The sequence below is a fragment of the Melospiza georgiana genome, chromosome 29, assembly GCF_028018845.1.
Source record: "Melospiza georgiana isolate bMelGeo1 chromosome 29, bMelGeo1.pri, whole genome shotgun sequence".
Taxonomy (NCBI): Eukaryota; Metazoa; Chordata; class Aves; order Passeriformes; family Passerellidae; genus Melospiza; species Melospiza georgiana.
Genome location: NC_080458.1, coordinates 4,547,215 through 4,573,840, shown reverse-complemented (window position 1 = coordinate 4,573,840; position 26,626 = coordinate 4,547,215).

Below are 26,626 nucleotides of genomic sequence, written 5' to 3'. Positions count from 1 at the left end.
GTCTCCACAGCTTTTTCCTTGGGATAATTCCTAAACCCAGGCTGATTTTAATGCCCAGTGTTAGGGTTAGGGTTAGGGTTACGCCTAGGTGTAGAGCTTTTTAAACCAGCAAGCTCTGAGCTCCAGGCACACGGCAGCTGCCAAAGGCATCCCAAGGGGAGTACAAAAGTGCAACAACACGGCAGCTTTCACAGCTTTTTCCTTGGCACCATCCCTATACCTAGGCTGATTTATCTGCCTAGGGTTAGGGTTAGGGTTCAGAATAGGGCTAGGATTTTTTAACCAGGAAGCCCTGAGTTCCAGCCTTACTGCAGCTGTCAAAGGCATCCCAAAGGGAGTGCAGAAGTGCCACAACATGGCTGCTTTCACGGCTTTTTCCTTAGGAAGAACCCTATTACCCGGCTGATTTACCTTCCTAGGCTTACTGTTAGGTTTTGGCTTAGGACGTTGAAAAGCAGGAAGCCCTGTGCTCCAGGCACACTGCAGCTGTTCAAGGCATCCCAAAGGGAGTGCAAAAGTGACACAACTTGGCTGCCTCTGCTGCTATTTCCATGAGATCATCCCGAACCATAGGCTGATTTTCTTCCTAGGGTTAGGGTTAGAGTTACGCCTAGGGTTAGGTTGTTTTTAACCAGAAAGCCCTGACTTCCAAGAACACAGCAGCTGCAAAGGACTACCCAAGAAGAGCGAAAAGTACCACAACATGCCTGCCTCCACAGTTTTTTCCTTGGGAACATCCCTAATCCCTGGCTGATTTGCCTTTCTCGTCTTAGGTTTGGGGTTCAGCCTAGGGCTAGGATATTTAAAATCAGGAAGCCCAGACCTCCAGGCACACTGGAGCTGTGAAAGGCATCCAAAAGTGAGTACAAAAGTGCCACAACATGGCTGCTTTCACGGCTTTTTCCTTAGGAAGAACCCTAATACCCGGCTGATTTACCTTCCTAGGATTACTGTTAGGCTTAGGCTTAGGACTTTGAAAACCAGGAAGACCTGTGCTCGAGGCACACTGCAGCTGTTCAAGCCATCCCAAGGGGAGTGCAAAAGTGACACAACTTGGCTGCCTCTGCTGCTATTTCCATGAGACCATCCTGAACCACAGGCTGATTTTCCTTCCTAGGGTTAGGGTTAGAGCTGCGCCTAGGGATAGGGTCTTTTTAACCAGAAAGCCCTGAGGTCCATGTACAGAGCAGCTGCGAAGGACTACCCAAGAGGAGCGCAAAAGTGCCACAACATGCCTGCCTCCAGCGCTTTTTCCTTGGGACCATCATGGACCCTAGGCTGATTTACTTGCCTCCAGTTGCAGCTATGGTCACGCCAAGGGATAGGGTTTTTAAATCAGGAAACCCTGAGCTCCAGACCCAGTGCAGCTGCGAAAGGCTTCTCAAGGGCAGCCAAAAATTGCCTCAACATGCTCCCTCCAGCGCTTTTTGCCTTGGGAACATCCCTATACCTAGGCTGATTTATCTGCCTAGGGTTAGGGTTAGGGTTCAGCCTAGGGATAGGATTTTTTCAAACAGGAAGCCCTGAGTTCCAGGGGCACTGCAGCTGCCAAAGGCATCCCAAGGGGAAAGCAAATGTGCCACAACTTGGCTGTGTCCATAGCTTTTTCCTAGGGACCATCCCGAAACGAAGGCTGATTTAGAAGCCTCCAGTTAGGGCTAAAGTTGTGGTTTTTTAAACCAGGAAGCCCTGTGCTCCAAGCACACTGCAGCTGTGAAAGGCATCCCAAGGGGAGCGCAAAAGTGTCACAACATGGCTGTCTCCACAGCTTTTTCCTTGGGATAATTCCTAAACCCAGGCTGATTTTAATGCCCAGTGTTAGGGTTAGGGTTAGGGTTACGCCTAGGTGTAGAGCTTTTTAAACCAGCAAGCTCTGAGCTCCAGGCACACGGCAGCTGCCAAAGGCATCCCAAGGGGAGTACAAAAGTGCAACAACACGGCAGCTTTCACAGCTTTTTCCTTGGCACCATCCCTATACCTAGGCTGATTTATCTGCTTAGGGTTAGGGTTCAGAATAGGGCTAGGATTTTTTAACCAGGAAGCCCTGAGTTCCAGGCTTACTGCAGCTGTCAAAGGCATCCCAAAGGGAGTGCAGAAGTGCCACAACATGGCTGCTTTCATGGCTTTTTCCTTAGGAAGAACCCTATTACCCGGCTGATTTACCTTCCTAGGCTTACTGTTAGGTTTAGGCTTAGGACTTTGAAAAGCAGGAAGCCCTGTGCTCCAGGCACACTGCAGCTGTTCAAGCCATCCCAAAGGGAGTGCAAAAGTGACACAACTTGGCTGCCTCTGCTGCTATTTCCATGAGACCATCCCGAACCATAGGCTGATTTTCTTCCTAAGGTTAGGGTTAGAGTTACGCCTAGGGTTAGGTTGTTTTTAACCAGAAAGCCCTGAGTTCCAAGAACACAGCAGCTGCCAAGGACTACCCAAGAAGAGCGCAAAAGTACCACAACATGCCTGCCTCCACAGTTTTTTCCTTGGGAACATCCCTAATCCCTGGCTGATTTGCCTTTCTCGTCTTAGGGTTGGGGTTCAGCCTAGGGCTAGGATATTTAAAATCAGGAAGCCCAGACCTCCAGGCACACTGGAGCTGTGAAAGGCATCCAAAAGTGAGTACAAAAGTGCCACAACATGGCTGCTTTCACGGCTTCTTCCTTAGGAAGAACCCTAATACCCGGCTGATTTACCTTCCTAGGATTACTGTTAGGCTTAGGCTTAGGACTTTGAAAACCAGGAAGACCTGTGCTCGAGGCACACTGCAGCTGTTCAAGCCATCCCAAGGGGAGTGCAAAAGTGACACAACTTGGCTGCCTCTGCTGCTATTCTCATGAGACCATCCTGAACCACAGGCTGATTTTCCTTCCTAGGGTTAGGGTTAGAGCTGCGCCTAGGGATAGGGTCTTTTTAACCAGAAAGCCCTGAGGTCCAAGAACAGAGCAGCTGCGAAGGACTACCCAAGAGGAGCGCAAAAGTGCCACAACATGGCTGCCTCCAGCGCTTTTTCCTTGGGACCATCATGGACCCTAGGCTGATTTACTTGCCTCCAGTTGCAGCTATGGTCACGTCAAGGGATAGGGTTTTTAAATCAGGAAACCCTGAGCTCCAGACCCAGTGCAGCTGCGAAAGGCTTCTCAAGGGCAGCCAAAAATTGCCTCAACATGCTCCCTCCAGCGCTTTTTGCCTTGGGAACATCCCTATACCTAGGCTGATTTATCTGCCTAGGGTTAGGGTTAGGGTTCAGCCTAGGGATAGGATTTTTTCAAACAGGAAGCCCTGAGTTCCAGGGGCACTGCAGCTGCCAAAGGCATCCCAAGGGGAAAGCAAATGTGCCACAACTTGGCTGTGTCCAGAGCTTTTTCCTAGGGACCATCCCGAAACGAAGGCTGATTTAGAAGCCTCCAGTTAGGGCTAAAGTTGTGGTTTTTTAAACCAGGAAGCCCTGTGCTCCAAGCACACTGCAGCTGTGAAAGGCATCCCAAGGGGAGCGCAAAAGTGCCACAACATGGCTGTCTCCACAGCTTTTTCCTTGGGATAATTCCTAAACCCAGGCTGATTTTAATGCCCAGTGTTAGGGTTAGGGTTAGGGTTACGCCTAGGTGTAGAGCTTTTTAAACCAGCAAGCTCTGAGCTCCAGGCACACGGCAGCTGCCAAAGGAATCCCAAGGGGAGTACAAAAGTGCAACAACACGGCAGCATTCACAGCTTTTTCCTTGGCACCATCCCTATACCTAGGCTGATTTATCTGCCTAGGGTTAGGGTTCAGAATAGGGCAAGGATTTTTTAACCAGGAAGCCCTGAGTTCCAGGCTTACTGCAGCTGTCAAAGGCATCCCAAAGGGAGTGCAGAAGTGCCACAACATGGCTGCTTTCACGGCTTTTTCCTTAGGAAGAACCCTAATACCCGGCTGATTTACCTTCCTAGGGTTACTGTTAGGCTTAGGCTTAGGACTTTGAAAAGCAGGAAGCCCTGTGCTCCAGGCACACTGCAGCTGTTCAAGCCATCCCAAAGGGAGTGCAAAAGTGACACAACTTGGCTGCCTCTGCTGCTATTTCCATGAGACCATCCCGAACCATAGGCTGATTTTCTTCCTAAGGTTAGGGTTAGAGTTACGCCTAGGGTTAGGTTGTTTTTAACCAGAAAGCCCTGAGTTCCAAGAACACAGCAGCTGCCAAGGACTACCCAAGAAGAGCGCAAAAGTACCACAACATGCCTGCCTCCACAGTTTTTTCCTTGGGAACATCCCTAATCCCTGGCTGATTTGCCTTTCTCGTCTTAGGGTTGGGGTTCAGCCTAGGGCTAGGATATTTAAAATCAGGAAGCCCAGACCTCCAGGCACACTGGAGCTGTGAAAGGCATCCAAAAGTGAGTACAAAAGTGCCACAACATGGCTGCTTTCACGGCTTTTTCCTTAGGAAGAACCCTAATACCTGGCTGATTTACCTTCCTAGGGTTACTGTTAGGCTTAGGCTTAGGACTTTGAAAAGCAGGAAGCCCTGTGCTCCAGGCACACTGCAGCTGTTCAAGCCACCCAAGGGGAGTGCAAAAGTGACACAACTTGGCTGCCTCTGCTGCTATTTCCATGAGACCATCCTGAACCACAGGCTCATTTTCCTTCCTAGGGTTAGGGTTAGAGTTGCGCCTAGGGATAGGGTCTTTTAAACCAGAAAGCCCTGAGGTCCATGTACAGAGCAGCTGCGAAGGACTACCCAAGAGGAGCGCAAAAGTACCACAACATGGCTGCCTCCGGCGCTTTTTCCTTGGGACCATCATGGACCCTAGGCTGATTTACTTGCCTCCAGTTGCAGCTATGGTCACGCCAAGGGATAGGGTTTTTAAATCAGGAAACCCTGAGCTCCAGACCCAGTGCAGCTGCGAAAGGCTTCCCAAGGGCAGCCAAAAATTGCCTCAACATGCTCCCTCCAGCGCTTTTTGCCTTGGGAACATCCCTATACCTAGGCTGATTTATCTGCCTAGGGTTAGGGTTAGGGTTCAGCCTAGGGATAGGATTTTTTCAAACAGGAAGCCCTGAGTTCCAGGGGCACTGCAGCTGCCAAAGGCATCCCAAGGGGAAAGCAAATGTGCCACAACTTGGCTATGTCCAGAGCTTTTTCCTTGGGACCATCCCGAAACGAAGGCTGATTTAGAAGCCTCCAGTTAGGGCTAAAGTTGTGGTTTTTTAAACCAGGAAGCCCTGTGCTCCAAGCACACTGCAGCTGTGAAAGGCATCCCAAGGGGAGCGCAAAAGTGCCACAACATGGCTGTCTCCACAGCTTTTTCCTTGGGATAGTTCCTAAACCCAGGCGGATTTTAATGCCCAGTGTTAGGGTTAGGGTTAGGGTTACGCCTAGGTGTAGAGCTTTTTAAACCAGCAAGCTCTGAGCTCCAGGCACACGGCAGCTGCCAAAGGCATCCCAAGGGGAGTACAAAAGTGCAACAACACGGCAGCTTTCACAGCTTTTTCCTTGGTACCATCCCTATACCTAGGCTGATTTATCTGCCTAGGGTTAGGGTTAGGGTTCAGAATAGGGCTAGGATTTTTTAACCAGGAAGCCCTGAGTTCCAGGCTTACTGCAGCTGTCAAAGGCATCCCAAAGGGAGTGCAGAAGTGCCACAACATGGCTGCTTTCACGGCTTTTTCCTTAGGAAGAACCCTAATACCCGGCTGATTTACCTTCCTAGGGTTACTGTTAGGCTTAGGCTTAGGACTTTGAAAAGCAGGAAGCCCTGTGCTCCAGGCACACTGCAGCTGTTCAAGCCATCCCAAAGGGAGTGCAAAAGTGACACAACTTGGCTGCCTCTGCTGCTATTTCCATGAGACCATCCCGAACCATAGGCTGATTTTCTTCCTAAGGTTAGGGTTAGAGTTACGCCTAGGGTTAGGTTGTTTTTAACCAGAAAGCCCTGAGTTCCAAGAACACAGCAGCTGCCAAGGACTACCCAAGAAGAGCGCAAAAGTACCACAACATGCCTGCCTCCACAGTTTTTTCCTTGGGAACATCCCTAATCCCTGGCTGATTTGCCTTTCTCGTCTTAGGGTTGGGGTTCAGCCTAGGGCTAGGATATTTAAAATCAGGAAGCCCAGACCTCCAGGCACACTGGAGCTGTGAAAGGCATCCAAAAGTGAGTACAAAAGTGCCACAACATGGCTGCTTTCACAGCTTCTTCCTTAGGAAGAACCCTAATACCCGGCTGATTTACCTTCCTAGGATTACTGTTAGGCTTAGGCTTAGGACTTTGAAAACCAGGAAGACCTGTGCTCGAGGCACACTGCAGCTGTTCAAGCCATCCCAAGGGGAGTGCAAAAGTGACACAACTTGGCTGCCTCTGCTGCTATTCTCATGAGACCATCCTGAACCACAGGCTGATTTTCCTTCCTAGGGTTAGGGTTAGAGCTGCGCCTAGGGATAGGGTCTTTTTAACCAGAAAGCCCTGAGGTCCAAGAACAGAGCAGCTGCGAAGGACTACCCAAGAGGAGCGCAAAAGTGCCACAACATGGCTGCCTCCAGCGCTTTTTCCTTGGGACCATCATGGACCCTAGGCTGATTTACTTGCCTCCAGTTGCAGCTATGGTCACGTCAAGGGATAGGGTTTTTAAATCAGGAAACCCTGAGCTCCAGACCCAGTGCAGCTGCGAAAGGCTTCTCAAGGGCAGCCAAAAATTGCCTCAACATGCTCCCTCCAGCGCTTTTTGCCTTGGGAACATCCCTATACCTAGGCTGATTTATCTGCCTAGGGTTAGGGTTAGGGTTCAGCCTAGGGATAGGATTTTTTCAAACAGGAAGCCCTGAGTTCCAGGGGCACTGCAGCTGCCAAAGGCATCCCAAGGGGAAAGCAAATGTGCCACAACTTGGCTGTGTCCATAGCTTTTTCCTAGGGACCATCCCGAAACGAAGGCTGATTTAGAAGCCTCCAGTTAGGGCTAAAGTTGTGGTTTTTTAAACCAGGAAGCCCTGTGCTCCAAGCACACTGCAGCTGTGAAAGGCATCCCAAGGGGAGCGCAAAAGTGCCACAACATGGCTGTCTCCACAGCTTTTTCCTTGGGATAATTCCTAAACCCAGGCTGATTTTAATGCCCAGTGTTAGGGTTAGGGTTAGGGTTACGCCTAGGTGTAGAGCTTTTTAAACCAGCAAGCTCTGAGCTCCAGGCACACGGCAGCTGCCAAAGGAATCCCAAGGGGAGTACAAAAGTGCAACAACACGGCAGCATTCACAGCTTTTTCCTTGGCACCATCCCTATACCTAGGCTGATTTATCTGCCTAGGGTTAGGGTTCAGAATAGGGCAAGGATTTTTTAACCAGGAAGCCCTGAGTTCCAGCCTTACTGCAGCTGTCAAAGGCATCCCAAAGGGAGTGCAGAAGTGCCACAACATGGCTGCTTTCACGGCTTTTTCCTTAGGAAGAACCCTAATACCCGGCTGATTTACCTTCCTAGGGTTACTGTTAGGCTTAGGCTTAGGACTTTGAAAAGCAGGAAGCCCTGTGCTCCAGGCACACTGCAGCTGTTCAAGCCATCCCAAAGGGAGTGCAAAAGTGACACAACTTGGCTGCCTCTGCTGCTATTTCCATGAGACCATCCCGAACCATAGGCTGATTTTCTTCCTAAGGTTAGGGTTAGAGTTACGCCTAGGGTTAGGTTGTTTTTAACCAGAAAGCCCTGAGTTCCAAGAACACAGCAGCTGCCAAGGACTACCCAAGAAGAGCGCAAAAGTACCACAACATGCCTGCCTCCACAGTTTTTTCCTTGGGAACATCCCTAATCCCTGGCTGATTTGCCTTTCTCGTCTTAGGGTTGGGGTTCAGCCTAGGGCTAGGATATTTAAAATCAGGAAGCCCAGACCTCCAGGCACACTGGAGCTGTGAAAGGCATCCAAAAGTGAGTACAAAAGTGCCACAATATGGCTGCTTTCATGGCTTTTTCCTTAGGAAGAACCCTAATACCTGGCTGATTTACCTTCCTAGGGTTACTGTTAGGCTTAGGCTTAGGACTTTGAAAAGCAGGAAGCCCTGTGCTCCAGGCACACTGCAGCTGTTCAAGCCACCCAAGGGGAGTGCAAAAGTGACACAACTTGGCTGCCTCTGCTGCTATTTCCATGAGACCATCCTGAACCACAGGCTCATTTTCCTTCCTAGGGTTAGGGTTAGAGTTGCGCCTAGGGATAGGGTCTTTTAAACCAGAAAGCCCTGAGGTCCATGTACAGAGCAGCTGCGAAGGACTACCCAAGAGGAGCGCAAAAGTACCACAACATGGCTGCCTCCGGCGCTTTTTCCTTGGGACCATCATGGACCCTAGGCTGATTTACTTGCCTCCAGTTGCAGCTATGGTCACGCCAAGGGATAGGGTTTTTAAATCAGGAAACCCTGAGCTCCAGACCCAGTGCAGCTGCGAAAGGCTTCTCAAGGGCAGCCAAAAATTGCCTCAACATGCTCCCTCCAGCGCTTTTTGCCTTGGGAACATCCCTATACCTAGGCTGATTTATCTGCCTAGGGTTAGGGTTAGGGTTCAGCCTAGGGATAGGATTTTTTCAAACAGGAAGCCCTGAGTTCCAGGGGCACTGCAGCTGCCAAAGGCATCCCAAGGGGAAAGCAAATGTGCCACAACTTGGCTGTGTCCAGAGCTTTTTCCTTGGGACCATCCCGAAACGAAGGCTGATTTAGAAGCCTCCAGTTAGGGCTAAAGTTGTGGTTTTTTAAACCAGGAAGCCCTGTGCTCCAAGCACACTGCAGCTGTGAAAGGCATCCCAAGGGGAGCGCAAAAGTGCCACAACATGGCTGTCTCCACAGCTTTTTCCTTGAGATGGTTCCTAAACCCAGGCTAATTTTAATGCCCAGTGTTAGGGTTAGGGTTAGGGTTACGCCTAGGTGTAGAGCTTTTTAAACCAGCAAGCTCTGAGCTCCAGGCACACGGCAGCTGCCAAAGGCATCCCAAGGGGAGTACAAAAGTGCAACAACACGGCAGCTTTCACAGCTTTTTCCTTGGCACCATCCCTATACCTAGGCTGATTTATCTGCCTAGGGTTAGGGTTAGGGTTCAGAATAGGGCTAGGATTTTTTAACCAGGAAGCCCTGAGTTCCAGGCTTATTGCAGCTGTCAAAGGCATCCCAAAGGGAGTGCAGAAGTGCCACAACATGGCTGCTTTCACGGCTTTTTCCTCAGGAAGAACCCTAATACCCAGCTGATTTACCTTCCTAGGGTTACTGTTAGGCTTAGGCTTAGGACTTTGAAAAGCAGGAAGCCCTGTGCTCCAGGCACACTGCAGCTGTTCAAGGCATCCCAAGGGGAGTGCAAAAGTGACACAACTTGGCTGCCTCTGCTGCTATTTCCATGAGACCATCCCGAACCATAGGCTCATTTTCTTCCTAGGGTTAGGGTTAGAGTTATGCCTAGGGTTAGGTTGTTTTTAACCAGAAAGCCCTGAGTTCCAAGAACACAGCAGCTGCAAAGGACTACCCAAGAAGAGCGCAAAAGTACCACAACATGCCTGCCTCCACAGTTTTTTCCTTGGGAACATCCCTAATCCCTGGCTGATTTGCCTTTCTCGTCTTAGGGTTGGGGTTCAGCCTAGGGCTAGGATATTTAAAATCAGGAAGCCCAGACCTCCAGGCACACTGGAGCTGTGAAAGGCATCCAAAAGTGAGTACAAAAGTGCCACAACATGGCTGCTTTCACGGCTTTTTTCCTTAGGAAGAACCCTAATACCTGGCTGGGGTATTACTGTTAGGCTTAGGCTTAGGACTTTGAAAAGCAGGAAGCCCTGTGCTCCAGGCACACTGCAGCTGTTCAAGGCATCCCAAGGGGAGTGCAAAAGTGACACAACTTGGCTGCCTCTGCTGCTATTTCCATGAGACCATCCTGAACCACAGGCTGATTTTCCTTCCTAGGGTTAGGGTTAGAGTTGCGCCTAGGGATAGGGTCTTTTAAACCAGAAAGCCCTGAGGTCCATGTACAGAGCAGCTGCGAAGGACTACCCAAGAGGAGGGCAAAAGTGCCACAACATGCCTGCATCCAGCGCTTTTTCCTTGGGACCATCATGGACCCTAGGCTGATTTACTTGCCTCCAGTTGCAGCTATGGTCACGCCAAGGGATAGGGTTTTTAAATCAGGAAACCCTGAGCTCCAGACCCAGTGCAGCTGCGAAAGGCTTCTCAAGGGCAGCCAAAAATTGCCTCAACATGCTCCCTCCAGCGCTTTTTGCCTTGGGAACATCCCTATACCTAGGCTGATTTATCTGCCTAGGGTTAGGGTTAGGGTTCAGCCTAGGGATAGGATTTTTTCAAACAGGAAGCCCTGAGTTCCAGGGGCACTGCAGCTGCCAAAGGCATCCCAAGGGGAAAGCAAATGTGCCACAACTTGGCTGTGTCCAGAGCTTTTTCCTTGGGACCATCCCGAAACGAAGGCTGATTTAGAAGCCTCCAGTTAGGGCTAAAGTTGTGGTTTTTTAAACCAGGAAGCCCTGTGCTCCAAGCACACTGCAGCTGTGAAAGGCATCCCAAGGGGAGCGCAAAAGTGCCACAACATGGCTGTCTCCACAGCTTTTTCCTTGGGATAATTCCTAAACCCAGGCTGATTTTAATGCCCAGTGTTAGGGTTAGGGTTAGGGTTACGCCTAGGTGTAGAGCTTTTTAAACCAGCAAGCTCTGAGCTCCAGGCACACGGCAGCTGCCAAAGGCATCCCAAGGGGAGTACAAAAGTGCAACAACACGGCAGCTTTCACAGCTTTTTCCTTGGCACCATCCCTATACCTAGGCTGATTTATCTGCCTAGGGTTAGGGTTAGGGTTCAGCCTTGGGCTAGGATTTTTTAACCAGGAAGCCCTGAGTTCCAGCCTTACTGCAGCTGTCAAAGGCATCCCAAAGGGAGCGCAGAAGTGCCACAACATGGCTGCTTTCACGGCTTTTGCCTTAGGAAGAACCCTAATACCCGGCTGATTTACCTTCCTAGGGTTACTGTTAGGCTTAGGCTTAGGACTTTGAAAAGCAGGAAGCCCTGTGCTCCAGGCACACTGCAGCTGTTCAAGGCATCCCAAGGGGAGTGCAAAAGTGACACAACTTGGCTGCCTCTGCTGCTATTTCCATGAGACCATCCCGAACAATAGGCTGATTTTCTTCCTAGGATTAATGTTAGAGTTACGCATAGGGTTACGGATTTTAACCAGAAAGCCCTGAGTTCCAATCACACAGCAGCTGCGAAGGACTACCCAAGAAGAGCGCAGAAGTACACCAACATGCCTGCCTCCAAAGCTTTTTCCTTGGGAACATCCCTAATCCCTGGCTGATTTGCCTTTCTCGTCTTAGGGTTGGGGTTCAGCCTAGGGCTAGGATATTTAAAATCAGGAAGCCCAGACCTCCAGGCACACTGGAGCTGTGAAAGGCATCCAAAAGTGAGTACAAAAGTGCCACAACATGGCTGCTTTCACGGCTTTTTCCTTAGGAAGAACCCTAATACCTGGCTGATTTACCTTCCTAGGGTTACTGTTAGGCTTAGGCTTAGGACTTTGAAAAGCAGGAAGCCCTGTGCTCCAGGCACACTGCAGCTGTTCAAGCCACCCAAGGGGAGTGCAAAAGTGACACAACTTGGCTGCCTCTGCTGCTATTTCCATGAGACCATCCTGAACCACAGGCTGATTTTCCTTCCTAGGGTTAGGGTTAGAGTTGCGCCTAGGGATAGGGTGTTTTAAACCAGAAAGCCCTGAGGTCCATGTACAGAGCAGCTGCGAAGGACTACCCAAGAGGAGCGCAAAAGTACCACAACATGGCTGCCTCCGGCGCTTTTTCCTTGGGACCATCATGGACCCTAGGCTGATTTACTTGCCTCCAGTTGCAGCTATGGTCACGCCAAGGGATAGGGTTTTTAAATCAGGAAACCCTGAGCTCCAGACCCAGTGCAGCTGCGAAAGGCTTCCCAAGGGCAGCCAAAAATTGCCTCAACATGCTCCCTCCAGCGCTTTTTGCCTTGGGAACATCCCTATACCTAGGCTGATTTATCTGCCTAGGGTTAGGGTTAGGGTTCAGCCTAGGGATAGGATTTTTTCAAACAGGAAGCCCTGAGTTCCAGGGGCACTGCAGCTGCCAAAGGCATCCCAAGGGGAAAGCAAATGTGCCACAACTTGGCTGTGTCCAGAGCTTTTTCCTTGGGACCATCCCGAAACGAAGGCTGATTTAGAAGCCTCCAGTTAGGGCTAAAGTTGTGGTTTTTTAAACCAGGAAGCCCTGTGCTCCAAGCACACTGCAGCTGTGAAAGGCATCCCAAGGGGAGCGCAAAAGTGCCACAACATGGCTGTCTCCACAGCTTTTTCCTTGGGATAGTTCCTAAACCCAGGCTGATTTTAATGCCCAGTGTTAGGGTTAGGGTTAGGGTTACGCCTAGGTGTAGAGCTTTTTAAACCAGCAAGCTCTGAGCTCCAGGCACACGGCAGCTGCCAAAGGCATCCCAAGGGGAGTACAAAAGTGCAACAACACGGCAGCTTTCACAGCTTTTTCCTTGGTACCATCCCTATACCTAGGCTGATTTATCTGCCTAGGGTTAGGGTTAGGGTTCAGAATAGGGCTAGGATTTTTTAACCAGGAAGCCCTGAGTTCCAGGCTTACTGCAGCTGTCAAAGGCATCCCAAAGGGAGTGCAGAAGTGCCACAACATGGCTGCTTTCACGGCTTTTTCCTTAGGAAGAACCCTAATACCCGGCTGATTTACCTTCCTAGGGTTACTGTTAGGCTTAGGCTTAGGACTTTGAAAAGCAGGAAGCCCTGTGCTCCAGGCACACTGCAGCTGTTCAAGCCATCCCAAAGGGAGTGCAAAAGTGACACAACTTGGCTGCCTCTGCTGCTATTTCCATGAGACCATCCCGAACCATAGGCTCATTTTCTTCCTAGGGTTAGGGTTAGAGTTATGCCTAGGGTTAGGTTGTTTTTAACCAGAAAGCCCTGAGTTCCAAGAACACAGCAGCTGCGAAGGACTACCCAAGAAGAGCGCAAAAGTACCACAACATGCCTGCCTCCACAGTTTTTTCCTTGGGAACATCCCTAATCCCTGGCTGATTTGCCTTTCTCGTCTTAGGGTTGGGGTTCAGCCTAGGGCTAGGATATTTAAAATCAGGAAGCCCAGACCTCCAGGCACACTGGAGCTGTGAAAGGCATCCAAAAGTGAGTACAAAAGTGCCACAACATGGCTGCTTTCACGGCTTTTTTCCTTAGGAAGAACCCTAATACCTGGCTGGGGTATTACTGTTAGGCTTAGGCTTAGGACTTTGAAAAGCAGGAAGCCCTGTGCTCCAGGCACACTGCAGCTGTTCAAGCCATCCCAAAGGGAGTGCAAAAGTGACACAACTTGGCTGCCTCTGCTGCTATTTCCATGAGACCATCCCGAACCATAGGCTGATTTTCTTCCTAAGGTTAGGGTTAGAGTTACGCCTAGGGTTAGGTTGTTTTTAACCAGAAAGCCCTGAGTTCCAAGAACACAGCAGCTGCCAAGGACTACCCAAGAAGAGCGCAAAAGTACCACAACATGCCTGCCTCCACAGTTTTTTCCTTGGGAACATCCCTAATCCCTGGCTGATTTGCCTTTCTCGTCTTAGGGTTGGGGTTCAGCCTAGGGCTAGGATATTTAAAATCAGGAAGCCCAGACCTCCAGGCACGCTGGAGCTGTGAAAGGCATCCAAAAGTGAGTACAAAAGTGCCACAACATGGCTGCTTTCACGGCTTTTTTCCTTAGGAAGAACCCTAATACCTGGCTGGGGTATTACTGTTAGGCTTAGGCTTAGGACTTTGAAAAGCAGGAAGCCCTGTGCTCCAGGCACACTGCAGCTGTTCAAGCCATCCCAAAGGGAGTGCAAAAGTGACACAACTTGGCTGCCTCTGCTGCTATTTCCATGAGACCATCCCGAACCATAGGCTGATTTTCTTCCTAAGGTTAGGGTTAGAGTTACGCCTAGGGTTAGGTTGTTTTTAACCAGAAAACCCTGAGTTCCAAGAACACAGCAGCTGCCAAGGACTACCCAAGAAGAGCGCAAAAGTACCACAACATGCCTGCCTCCACAGTTTTTTCCTTGGGAACATCCCTAATCCCTGGCTGATTTGCCTTTCTCGTCTTAGGGTTGGGGTTCAGCCTAGGGCTAGGATATTTAAAATCAGGAAGCCCAGACCTCCAGGCACACTGGAGCTGTGAAAGGCATCCAAAAGTGAGTACAAAAGTGCCACAACATGGCTGCTTTCACGGCTTTTTCCTTAGGAAGAACCCTAATACCTGGCTGATTTACCTTCCTAGGGTTACTGTTAGGCTTAGGCTTAGGACTTTGAAAAGCAGGAAGCCCTGTGCTCCAGGCACACTGCAGCTGTTCAAGCCACCCAAGGGGAGTGCAAAAGTGACACAACTTGGCTGCCTCTGCTGCTATTTCCATGAGACCATCCTGAACCACAGGCTGATTTTCCTTCCTAGGGTTAGGGTTAGAGTTGCGCCTAGGGATAGGGTCTTTTAAACCAGAAAGCCCTGAGGTCCATGTACAGAGCAGCTGCGAAGGACTACCCAAGAGGAGGGCAAAAGTGCCACAACATGCCTGCATCCAGCGCTTTTTCCTTGGGACCATCATGGACCCTAGGCTGATTTACTTGCCTCCAGTTGCAGCTATGGTCACGCCAAGGGATAGGGTTTTTAAATCAGGAAACCCTGAGCTCCAGACCCAGTGCAGCTGCGAAAGGCTTCTCAAGGGCAGCCAAAAATTGCCTCAACATGCTCCCTCCAGCGCTTTTTGCCTTGGGAACATCCCTATACCTAGGCTGATTTATCTGCCTAGGGTTAGGGTTAGGGTTCAGCCTAGGGATAGGATTTTTTCAAACAGGAAGCCCTGAGTTCCAGGGGCACTGCAGCTGCCAAAGGCATCCCAAGGGGAAAGCAAATGTGCCACAACTTGGCTGTGTCCAGAGCTTTTTCCTTGGGACCATCCCGAAACGAAGGCTGATTTAGAAGCCTCCAGTTAGGGCTAAAGTTGTGGTTTTTTAAACCAGGAAGCCCTGTGCTCCAAGCACACTGCAGCTGTGAAAGGCATCCCAAGGGGAGCGCAAAAGTGCCACAACATGGCTGTCTCCACAGCTTTTTCCTTGGGATAATTCCTAAACCCAGGCTGATTTTAATGCCCAGTGTTAGGGTTAGGGTTAGGGTTACGCCTAGGTGTAGAGCTTTTTAAACCAGCAAGCTCTGAGCTCCAGGCACACGGCAGCTGCCAAAGGCATCCCAAGGGGAGTACAAAAGTGCAACAACACGGCAGCTTTCACAGCTTTTTCCTTGGCACCATCCCTATACCTAGGCTGATTTATCTGCCTAGGGTTAGGGTTAGGGTTCAGCCTTGGGCTAGGATTTTTTAACCAGGAAGCCCTGAGTTCCAGCCTTACTGCAGCTGTCAAAGGCATCCCAAAGGGAGCGCAGAAGTGCCACAACATGGCTGCTTTCACGGCTTTTGCCTTAGGAAGAACCCTAATACCCGGCTGATTTACCTTCCTAGGGTTACTGTTAGGCTTAGGCTTAGGACTTTGAAAAGCAGGAAGCCCTGTGCTCCAGGCACACTGCAGCTGTTCAAGGCATCCCAAGGGGAGTGCAAAAGTGACACAACTTGGCTGCCTCTGCTGCTATTTCCATGAGACCATCCCGAACAATAGGCTGATTTTCTTCCTAGGATTAATGTTAGAGTTACGCATAGGGTTACGGATTTTAACCAGAAAGCCCTGAGTTCCAATCACACAGCAGCTGCGAAGGACTACCCAAGAAGAGCGCAGAAGTACACCAACATGCCTGCCTCCAAAGCTTTTTCCTTGGGAACATCCCTAATCCCTGGCTGATTTGCCTTTCTCGTCTTAGGGTTGGGGTTCAGCCTAGGGCTAGGATATTTAAAATCAGGAAGCCCAGACCTCCAGGCACACTGGAGCTGTGAAAGGCATCCAAAAGTGAGTACAAAAGTGCCACAACATGGCTGCTTTCACGGCTTTTTCCTTAGGAAGAACCCTAATACCTGGCTGATTTACCTTCCTAGGGTTACTGTTAGGCTTAGGCTTAGGACTTTGAAAAGCAGGAAGCCCTGTGCTCCAGGCACACTGCAGCTGTTCAAGCCACCCAAGGGGAGTGCAAAAGTGACACAACTTGGCTGCCTCTGCTGCTATTTCCATGAGACCATCCTGAACCACAGGCTGATTTTCCTTCCTAGGGTTAGGGTTAGAGTTGCGCCTAGGGATAGGGTGTTTTAAACCAGAAAGCCCTGAGGTCCATGTACAGAGCAGCTGCGAAGGACTACCCAAGAGGAGCGCAAAAGTACCACAACATGGCTGCCTCCGGCGCTTTTTCCTTGGGACCATCATGGACCCTAGGCTGATTTACTTGCCTCCAGTTGCAGCTATGGTCACGCCAAGGGATAGGGTTTTTAAATCAGGAAACCCTGAGCTCCAGACCCAGTGCAGCTGCGAAAGGCTTCCCAAGGGCAGCCAAAAATTGCCTCAACATGCTCCCTCCAGCGCTTTTTGCCTTGGGAACATCCCTATACCTAGGCTGATTTATCTGCCTAGGGTTAGGGTTAGGGTTCAGCCTAGGGATAGGATTTTTTCAAACAGGAAGCCCTGAGTTCCAGGGGCACTGCAGCTGCCAAAGGCATCCCAAGGGGAAAGCAAATGTGCCACAACTTGGCTGTGTCCAGAGCTTTTTCCTTGGGACCATCCCGAAACGAAGGCTGATTTAGAAGCCTCCAGTTAGGGCTAAAGTTGTGGTTTTTTAAACCAGGAAGCCCTGTGCTCCAAGCACACTGCAGCTGTGAAAGGCATCCCAAGGGGAGCGCAAAAGTGCCACAACATGGCTGTCTCCACAGCTTTTTCCTTGGGATAGTTCCTAAACCCAGGCTGATTTTAATGCCCAGTGTTAGGGTTAGGGTTAGGGTTACGCCTAGGTGTAGAGCTTTTTAAACCAGCAAGCTCTGAGCTCCAGGCACACGGCAGCTGCCAAAGGCATCCCAAGGGGAGTACAAAAGTGCAACAACACGGCAGCTTTCACAGCTTTTTCCTTGGTACCATCCCTATACCTAGGCTGATTTATCTGCCTAGGGTTAGGGTTAGGGTTCAGAATAGGGCTAGGATTTTTTAACCAGGAAGCCCTGAGTTCCAGGCTTACTGCAGCTGTCAAAGGCATCCCAAAGGGAGTGCAGAAGTGCCACAACATGGCTGCTTTCACGGCTTTTTCCTTAGGAAGAACCCTAATACCCGGCTGATTTACCTTCCTAGGGTTACTGTTAGGCTTAGGCTTAGGACTTTGAAAAGCAGGAAGCCCTGTGCTCCAGGCACACTGCAGCTGTTCAAGCCATCCCAAAGGGAGTGCAAAAGTGACACAACTTGGCTGCCTCTGCTGCTATTTCCATGAGACCATCCCGAACCATAGGCTCATTTTCTTCCTAGGGTTAGGGTTAGAGTTATGCCTAGGGTTAGGTTGTTTTTAACCAGAAAGCCCTGAGTTCCAAGAACACAGCAGCTGCGAAGGACTACCCAAGAAGAGCGCAAAAGTACCACAACATGCCTGCCTCCACAGTTTTTTCCTTGGGAACATCCCTAATCCCTGGCTGATTTGCCTTTCTCGTCTTAGGGTTGGGGTTCAGCCTAGGGCTAGGATATTTAAAATCAGGAAGCCCAGACCTCCAGGCACACTGGAGCTGTGAAAGGCATCCAAAAGTGAGTACAAAAGTGCCACAACATGGCTGCTTTCACGGCTTTTTTCCTTAGGAAGAACCCTAATACCTGGCTGGGGTATTACTGTTAGGCTTAGGCTTAGGACTTTGAAAAGCAGGAAGCCCTGTGCTCCAGGCACACTGCAGCTGTTCAAGCCATCCCAAAGGGAGTGCAAAAGTGACACAACTTGGCTGCCTCTGCTGCTATTTCCATGAGACCATCCCGAACCATAGGCTGATTTTCTTCCTAAGGTTAGGGTTAGAGTTACGCCTAGGGTTAGGTTGTTTTTAACCAGAAAGCCCTGAGTTCCAAGAACACAGCAGCTGCCAAGGACTACCCAAGAAGAGCGCAAAAGTACCACAACATGCCTGCCTCCACAGTTTTTTCCTTGGGAACATCCCTAATCCCTGGCTGATTTGCCTTTCTCGTCTTAGGGTTGGGGTTCAGCCTAGGGCTAGGATATTTAAAATCAGGAAGCCCAGACCTCCAGGCACACTGGAGCTGTGAAAGGCATCCAAAAGTGAGTACAAAAGTGCCACAACATGGCTGCTTTCACGGCTTTTTCCTTAGGAAGAACCCTAATACCTGGCTGATTTACCTTCCTAGGGTTACTGTTAGGCTTAGGCTTAGGACTTTGAAAAGCAGGAAGCCCTGTGCTCCAGGCACACTGCAGCTGTTCAAGCCACCCAAGGGGAGTGCAAAAGTGACACAACTTGGCTGCCTCTGCTGCTATTTCCATGAGACCATCCTGAACCACAGGCTGATTTTCCTTCCTAGGGTTAGGGTTAGAGTTGCGCCTAGGGATAGGGTCTTTTAAACCAGAAAGCCCTGAGGTCCATGTACAGAGCAGCTGCGAAGGACTACCCAAGAGGAGCGCAAAAGTACCACAACATGGCTGCCTCCGGCGCTTTTTCCTTGGGACCATCATGGACCCTAGGCTGATTTACTTGCCTCCAGTTGCAGCTATGGTCACGCCAAGGGATAGGGTTTTTAAATCAGGAAACCCTGAGCTCCAGACCCAGTGCAGCTGCGAAAGGCTTCCCAAGGGCAGCCAAAAATTGCCTCAACATGCTCCCTCCAGCGCTTTTTGCCTTGGGAACATCCCTATACCTAGGCTGATTTATCTGCCTAGGGTTAGGGTTAGGGTTCAGCCTAGGGATAGGATTTTTTCAAACAGGAAGCCCTGAGTTCCAGGGGCACTGCAGCTGCCAAAGGCATCCCAAGGGGAAAGCAAATGTGCCACAACTTGGCTGTGTCCAGAGCTTTTTCCTTGGGACCATCCCGAAACGAAGGCTGATTTAGAAGCCTCCAGTTAGGGCTAAAGTTGTGGTTTTTTAAACCAGGAAGCCCTGTGCTCCAAGCACACTGCAGCTGTGAAAGGCATCCCAAGGGGAGCGCAAAAGTGCCACAACATGGCTGTCTCCACAGCTTTTTCCTTGGGATAGTTCCTAAACCCAGGCTGATTTTAATGCCCAGTGTTAGGGTTAGGGTTAGGGTTACGCCTAGGTGTAGAGCTTTTTAAACCAGCAAGCTCTGAGCTCCAGGCACACGGCAGCTGCCAAAGGCATCCCAAGGGGAGTACAAAAGTGCAACAACACGGCAGCTTTCACAGCTTTTTCCTTGGTACCATCCCTATACCTAGGCTGATTTATCTGCCTAGGGTTAGGGTTAGGGTTCAGAATAGGGCTAGGATTTTTTAACCAGGAAGCCCTGAGTTCCAGGCTTACTGCAGCTGTCAAAGGCATCCCAAAGGGAGTGCAGAAGTGCCACAACATGGCTGCTTTCACGGCTTTTTCCTTAGGAAGAACCCTAATACCCGGCTGATTTACCTTCCTAGGGTTACTGTTAGGCTTAGGCTTAGGACTTTGAAAAGCAGGAAGCCCTGTGCTCCAGGCACACTGCAGCTGTTCAAGCCATCCCAAAGGGAGTGCAAAAGTGACACAACTTGGCTGCCTCTGCTGCTATTTCCATGAGACCATCCCGAACCATAGGCTCATTTTCTTCCTAGGGTTAGGGTTAGAGTTATGCCTAGGGTTAGGTTGTTTTTAACCAGAAAGCCCTGAGTTCCAAGAACACAGCAGCTGCGAAGGACTACCCAAGAAGAGCGCAAAAGTACCACAACATGCCTGCCTCCACAGTTTTTTCCTTGGGAACATCCCTAATCCCTGGCTGATTTGCCTTTCTCGTCTTAGGGTTGGGGTTCAGCCTAGGGCTAGGATATTTAAAATCAGGAAGCCCAGACCTCCAGGCACACTGGAGCTGTGAAAGGCATCCAAAAGTGAGTACAAAAGTGCCACAACATGGCTGCTTTCACGGCTTTTTTCCTTAGGAAGAACCCTAATACCTGGCTGGGGTATTACTGTTAGGCTTAGGCTTAGGACTTTGAAAAGCAGGAAGCCCTGTGCTCCAGGCACACTGCAGCTGTTCAAGCCATCCCAAAGGGAGTGCAAAAGTGACACAACTTGGCTGCCTCTGCTGCTATTTCCATGAGACCATCCCGAACCATAGGCTGATTTTCTTCCTAAGGTTAGGGTTAGAGTTACGCCTAGGGTTAGGTTGTTTTTAACCAGAAAGCCCTGAGTTCCAAGAACACAGCAGCTGCCAAGGACTACCCAAGAAGAGCGCAAAAGTACCACAACATGCCTGCCTCCACAGTTTTTTCCTTGGGAACATCCCTAATCCCTGGCTGATTTGCCTTTCTCGTCTTAGGGTTGGGGTTCAGCCTAGGGCTAGGATATTTAAAATCAGGAAGCCCAGACCTCCAGGCACACTGGAGCTGTGAAAGGCATCCAAAAGTGAGTACAAAAGTGCCACAACATGGCTGCTTTCACGGCTTTTTCCTTAGGAAGAACCCTAATACCTGGCTGATTTACCTTCCTAGGGTTACTGTTAGGCTTAGGCTTAGGACTTTGAAAAGCAGGAAGCCCTGTGCTCCAGGCACACTGCAGCTGTTCAAGCCACCCAAGGGGAGTGCAAAAGTGACACAACTTGGCTGCCTCTGCTGCTATTTCCATGAGACCATCCTGAACCACAGGCTCATTTTCCTTCCTAGGGTTAGGGTTAGAGTTGCGCCTAGGGATAGGGTCTTTTAAACCAGAAAGCCCTGAGGTCCATGTACAGAGCAGCTGCGAAGGACTACCCAAGAGGAGCGCAAAAGTACCACAACATGGCTGCCTCCGGCGCTTTTTCCTTGGGACCATCATGGACCCTAGGCTGATTTACTTGCCTCCAGTTGCAGCTATGGTCACGCCAAGGGATAGGGTTTTTAAATCAGGAAACCCTGAGCTCCAGACCCAGTGCAGCTGCGAAAGGCTTCTCAAGGGCAGCCAAAAATTGCCTCAACATGCTCCCTCCAGCGCTTTTTGCCTTGGGAACATCCCTATACCTAGGCTGATTTATCTGCCTAGGGTTAGGGTTAGGGTTCAGCCTAGGGATAGGATTTTTTCAAACAGGAAGCCCTGAGTTCCAGGGGCACTGAAGCTGCCAAAGGCATCCCAAGGGGAAAGCAAATGTGCCACAACTTGGCTGTGTCCAGAGCTTTTTCCTTGGGACCATCCCGAAACGAAGGCTGATTTAGAAGCCTCCAGTTAGGGCTAAAGTTGTGGTTTTTTAAACCAGGAAGCCCTGTGCTCCAAGCACACTGCAGCTGTGAAAGGCATCCCAAGGGGAGCGCAAAAGTGCCACAACATGGCTGTCTCCACAGCTTTTTCCTTGAGATGGTTCCTAAACCCAGGCTGATTTTAATGCCCAGTGTTAGGGTTAGGGTTAGGGTTACGCCTAGGTGTAGAGCTTTTTAAACCAGCAAGCTCTGAGCTCCAGGCACACGGCAGCTGCGAAAGGCATCCCAAGGGGAGTACAAAAGTGCAACAACACGGCAGCTTTCACAGCTTTTTCCTTGGCACCATCCCTATACCTAGGCTGATTTATCTGCCTAGGGTTAGGGTTAGGGTTCAGAATAGGGCTAGGATTTTTTAACCAGGAAGCCCTGAGTTCCAGGCTTATTGCAGCTGTCAAAGGCATCCCAAAGGGAGTGCAGAAGTGCCACAACATGGCTGCTTTCACGGCTTTTTCCTTAGGAAGAACCCTAATACCCAGCTGATTTACCTTCCTAGGGTTACTGTTAGGCTTAGGCTTAGGACTTTGAAAAGCAGGAAGCCCTGTGCTCCAGGCACACTGCAGCTGTTCAAGGCATCCCAAGGGGAGTGCAAAAGTGACACAACTTGGCTGCCTCTGCTGCTATTTCCATGAGACCATCCCGAACCATAGGCTCATTTTCTTCCTAGGGTTAGGGTTAGAGTTATGCCTAGGGTTAGGTTGTTTTTAACCAGAAAGCCCTGAGTTCCAAGAACACAGCAGCTGCGAAGGACTACCCAAGAAGAGCGCAAAAGTACCACAACATGCCTGCCTCCACAGTTTTTTCCTTGGGAACATCCCTAATCCCTGGCTGATTTGCCTTTCTCGTCTTAGGGTTGGGGTTCAGCCTAGGGCTAGGATATTTAAAATCAGGAAGCCCAGACCTCCAGGCACACTGGAGCTGTGAAAGGCATCCAAAAGTGAGTACAAAAGTGCCACAACATGGCTGCTTTCACGGCTTTTTTCCTTAGGAAGAACCCTAATACCTGGCTGGGGTATTACTGTTAGGCTTAGGCTTAGGACTTTGAAAAGCAGGAAGCCCTGTGCTCCAGGCACACTGCAGCTGTTCAAGCCATCCCAAAGGGAGTGCAAAAGTGACACAACTTGGCTGCCTCTGCTGCTATTTCCATGAGACCATCCCGAACCATAGGCTGATTTTCTTCCTAAGGTTAGGGTTAGAGTTACGCCTAGGGTTAGGTTGTTTTTAACCAGAAAGCCCTGAGTTCCAAGAACACAGCAGCTGCCAAGGACTACCCAAGAAGAGCGCAAAAGTACCACAACATGCCTGCCTCCACAGTTTTTTCCTTGGGAACATCCCTAATCCCTGGCTGATTTGCCTTTCTCGTCTTAGGGTTGGGGTTCAGCCTAGGGCTAGGATATTTAAAATCAGGAAGCCCAGACCTCCAGGCACACTGGAGCTGTGAAAGGCATCCAAAAGTGAGTACAAAAGTGCCACAACATGGCTGCTTTCACGGCTTTTTCCTTAGGAAGAACCCTAATACCTGGCTGATTTACCTTCCTAGGGTTACTGTTAGGCTTAGGCTTAGGACTTTGAAAAGCAGGAAGCCCTGTGCTCCAGGCACACTGCAGCTGTTCAAGCCACCCAAGGGGAGTGCAAAAGTGACACAACTTGGCTGCCTCTGCTGCTATTTCCATGAGACCATCCTGAACCACAGGCTCATTTTCCTTCCTAGGGTTAGGGTTAGAGTTGCGCCTAGGGATAGGGTCTTTTAAACCAGAAAGCCCTGAGGTCCATGTACAGAGCAGCTGCGAAGGACTACCCAAGAGGAGCGCAAAAGTACCACAACATGGCTGCCTCCGGCGCTTTTTCCTTGGGACCATCATGGACCCTAGGCTGATTTACTTGCCTCCAGTTGCAGCTATGGTCACGCCAAGGGATAGGGTTTTTAAATCAGGAAACCCTGAGCTCCAGACCCAGTGCAGCTGCGAAAGGCTTCTCAAGGGCAGCCAAAAATTGCCTCAACATGCTCCCTCCAGCGCTTTTTGCCTTGGGAACATCCCTATACCTAGGCTGATTTATCTGCCTAGGGTTAGGGTTAGGGTTCAGCCTAGAGATAGGATTTTTTCAAACAGGAAGCCCTGAGTTCCAGGGGCACTGAAGCTGCCAAAGGCATCCCAAGGGGAAAGCAAATGTGCCACAACTTGGCTGTGTCCAGAGCTTTTTCCTTGGGACCATCCCGAAACGAAGGCTGATTTAGAAGCCTCCAGTTAGGGCTAAAGTTGTGGTTTTTTAAACCAGGAAGCCCTGTGCTCCAAGCACACTGCAGCTGTGAAAGACATCCCAAGGGGAGCGCAAAAGTGCCACAACATGGCTGTCTCCACAGCTTTTTCCTTGAGATGGTTCCTAAACCCAGGCTGATTTTAATGCCCAGTGTTAGGGTTAGGGTTACGCCTAGGTGTAGAGCTTTTTAAACCAGCAAGCTCTGAGCTCCAGGCACACGGCAGCTGCGAAAGGCATCCCAAGGGGAGTACAAAAGTGCAACAACACGGCAGCTTTCACAGCTTTTTCCTTGGCACCATCCCTATACCTAGGCTGATTTATCTGCCTAGGGTTAGGGTTAGGGTTCAGAATAGGGCTAGGATTTTTTAACCAGGAAGCCCTGAGTTCCAGGCTTATTGCAGCTGTCAAAGGCATCCCAAAGGGAGTGCAGAAGTGCCACAACATGGCTGCTTTCACGGCTTTTTCCTTAGGAAGAACCCTAATACCCAGCTGATTTACCTTCCTAGGGTTACTGTTAGGCTTAGGCTTAGGACTTTGAAAAGCAGGAAGCCCTGTGCTCCAGGCACACTGCAGCTGTTCAAGGCATCCCAAGGGGAGTGCAAAAGTGACACAACTTGGCTGCCTCTGCTGCTATTTCCATGAGACCATCCCGAACCATAGGCTCATTTTCTTCCTAGGGTTAGGGTTAGAGTTATGCCTAGGGTTAGGTTGTTTTTAACCAGAAAGCCCTGAGTTCCAAGAACACAGCAGCTGCGAAGGACTACCCAAGAAGAGCGCAAAAGTACCACAACATGCCTGCCTCCACAGTTTTTTCCTTGGGAACATCCCTAATCCCTGGCTGATTTGCCTTTCTCGTCTTAGGGTTGGGGTTCAGCCTAGGGCTAGGATATTTAAAATCAGGAAGCCCAGACCTCCAGGCACACTGGAGCTGTGAAAGGCATCCAAAAGTGAGTACAAAAGTGCCACAACATGGCTGCTTTCACGGCTTTTTCCTTAGGAAGAACCCTAATACCTGGCTGATTTACCTTCCTAGGGTTACTGTTAGGCTTAGGCTTAGGACTTTGAAAAGCAGGAAGCCCTGTGCTCCAGGCACACTGCAGCTGTTCAAGCCACCCAAGGGGAGTGCAAAAGTGACACAACTTGGCTGCCTCTGCTGCTATTTCCATGAGACCATCCTGAACCACAGGCTGATTTTCCTTCCTAGGGTTAGGGTTAGAGTTGCGCCTAGGGATAGGGTGTTTTAAACCAGAAAGCCCTGAGGTCCATGTACAGAGCAGCTGCGAAGGACTACCCAAGAGGAGCGCAAAAGTACCACAACATGGCTGCCTCCGGCGCTTTTTCCTTGGGACCATCATGGACCCTAGGCTGATTTACTTGCCTCCAGTTGCAGCTATGGTCACGCCAAGGGATAGGGTTTTTAAATCAGGAAACCCTGAGCTCCAGACCCAGTGCAGCTGCGAAAGGCTTCCCAAGGGCAGCCAAAAATTGCCTCAACATGCTCCCTCCAGCGCTTTTTGCCTTGGGAACATCCCTATACCTAGGCTGATTTATCTGCCTAGGGTTAGGGTTAGGGTTCAGCCTAGGGATAGGATTTTTTCAAACAGGAAGCCCTGAGTTCCAGGGGCACTGCAGCTGCCAAAGGCATCCCAAGGGGAAAGCAAATGTGCCACAACTTGGCTGTGTCCAGAGCTTTTTCCTTGGGACCATCCCGAAACGAAGGCTGATTTAGAAGCCTCCAGTTAGGGCTAAAGTTGTGGTTTTTTAAACCAGGAAGCCCTGTGCTCCAAGCACACTGCAGCTGTGAAAGGCATCCCAAGGGGAGCGCAAAAGTGCCACAACATGGCTGTCTCCACAGCTTTTTCCTTGGGATAGTTCCTAAACCCAGGCTGATTTTAATGCCCAGTGTTAGGGTTAGGGTTAGGGTTACGCCTAGGTGTAGAGCTTTTTAAACCAGCAAGCTCTGAGCTCCAGGCACACGGCAGCTGCCAAAGGCATCCCAAGGGGAGTACAAAAGTGCAACAACACGGCAGCTTTCACAGCTTTTTCCTTGGTACCATCCCTATACCTAGGCTGATTTATCTGCCTAGGGTTAGGGTTAGGGTTCAGAATAGGGCTAGGATTTTTTAACCAGGAAGCCCTGAGTTCCAGGCTTACTGCAGCTGTCAAAGGCATCCCAAAGGGAGTGCAGAAGTGCCACAACATGGCTGCTTTCACGGCTTTTTCCTTAGGAAGAACCCTAATACCCGGCTGATTTACCTTCCTAGGGTTACTGTTAGGCTTAGGCTTAGGACTTTGAAAAGCAGGAAGCCCTGTGCTCCAGGCACACTGCAGCTGTTCAAGCCATCCCAAAGGGAGTGCAAAAGTGACACAACTTGGCTGCCTCTGCTGCTATTTCCATGAGACCATCCCGAACCATAGGCTGATTTTCTTCCTAAGGTTAGGGTTAGAGTTACGCCTAGGGTTAGGTTGTTTTTAACCAGAAAGCCCTGAGTTCCAAGAACACAGCAGCTGCCAAGGACTACCCAAGAAGAGCGCAAAAGTACCACAACATGCCTGCCTCCACAGTTTTTTCCTTGGGAACATCCCTAATCCCTGGCTGATTTGCCTTTCTCGTCTTAGGGTTGGGGTTCAGCCTAGGGCTAGGATATTTAAAATCAGGAAGCCCAGACCTCCAGGCACACTGGAGCTGTGAAAGGCATCCAAAAGTGAGTACAAAAGTGCCACAACATGGCTGCTTTCACGGCTTTTTCCTTAGGAAGAACCCTAATACCTGGCTGATTTACCTTCCTAGGGTTACTGTTAGGCTTAGGCTTAGGACTTTGAAAAGCAGGAAGCCCTGTGCTCCAGGCACACTGCAGCTGTTCAAGCCACCCAAGGGGAGTGCAAAAGTGACACAACTTGGCTGCCTCTGCTGCTATTTCCATGAGACCATCCTGAACCACAGGCTGATTTTCCTTCCTAGGGTTAGGGTTAGAGTTGCGCCTAGGGATAGGGTCTTTTAAACCAGAAAGCCCTGAGGTCCATGTACAGAGCAGCTGCGAAGGACTACCCAAGAGGAGCGCAAAAG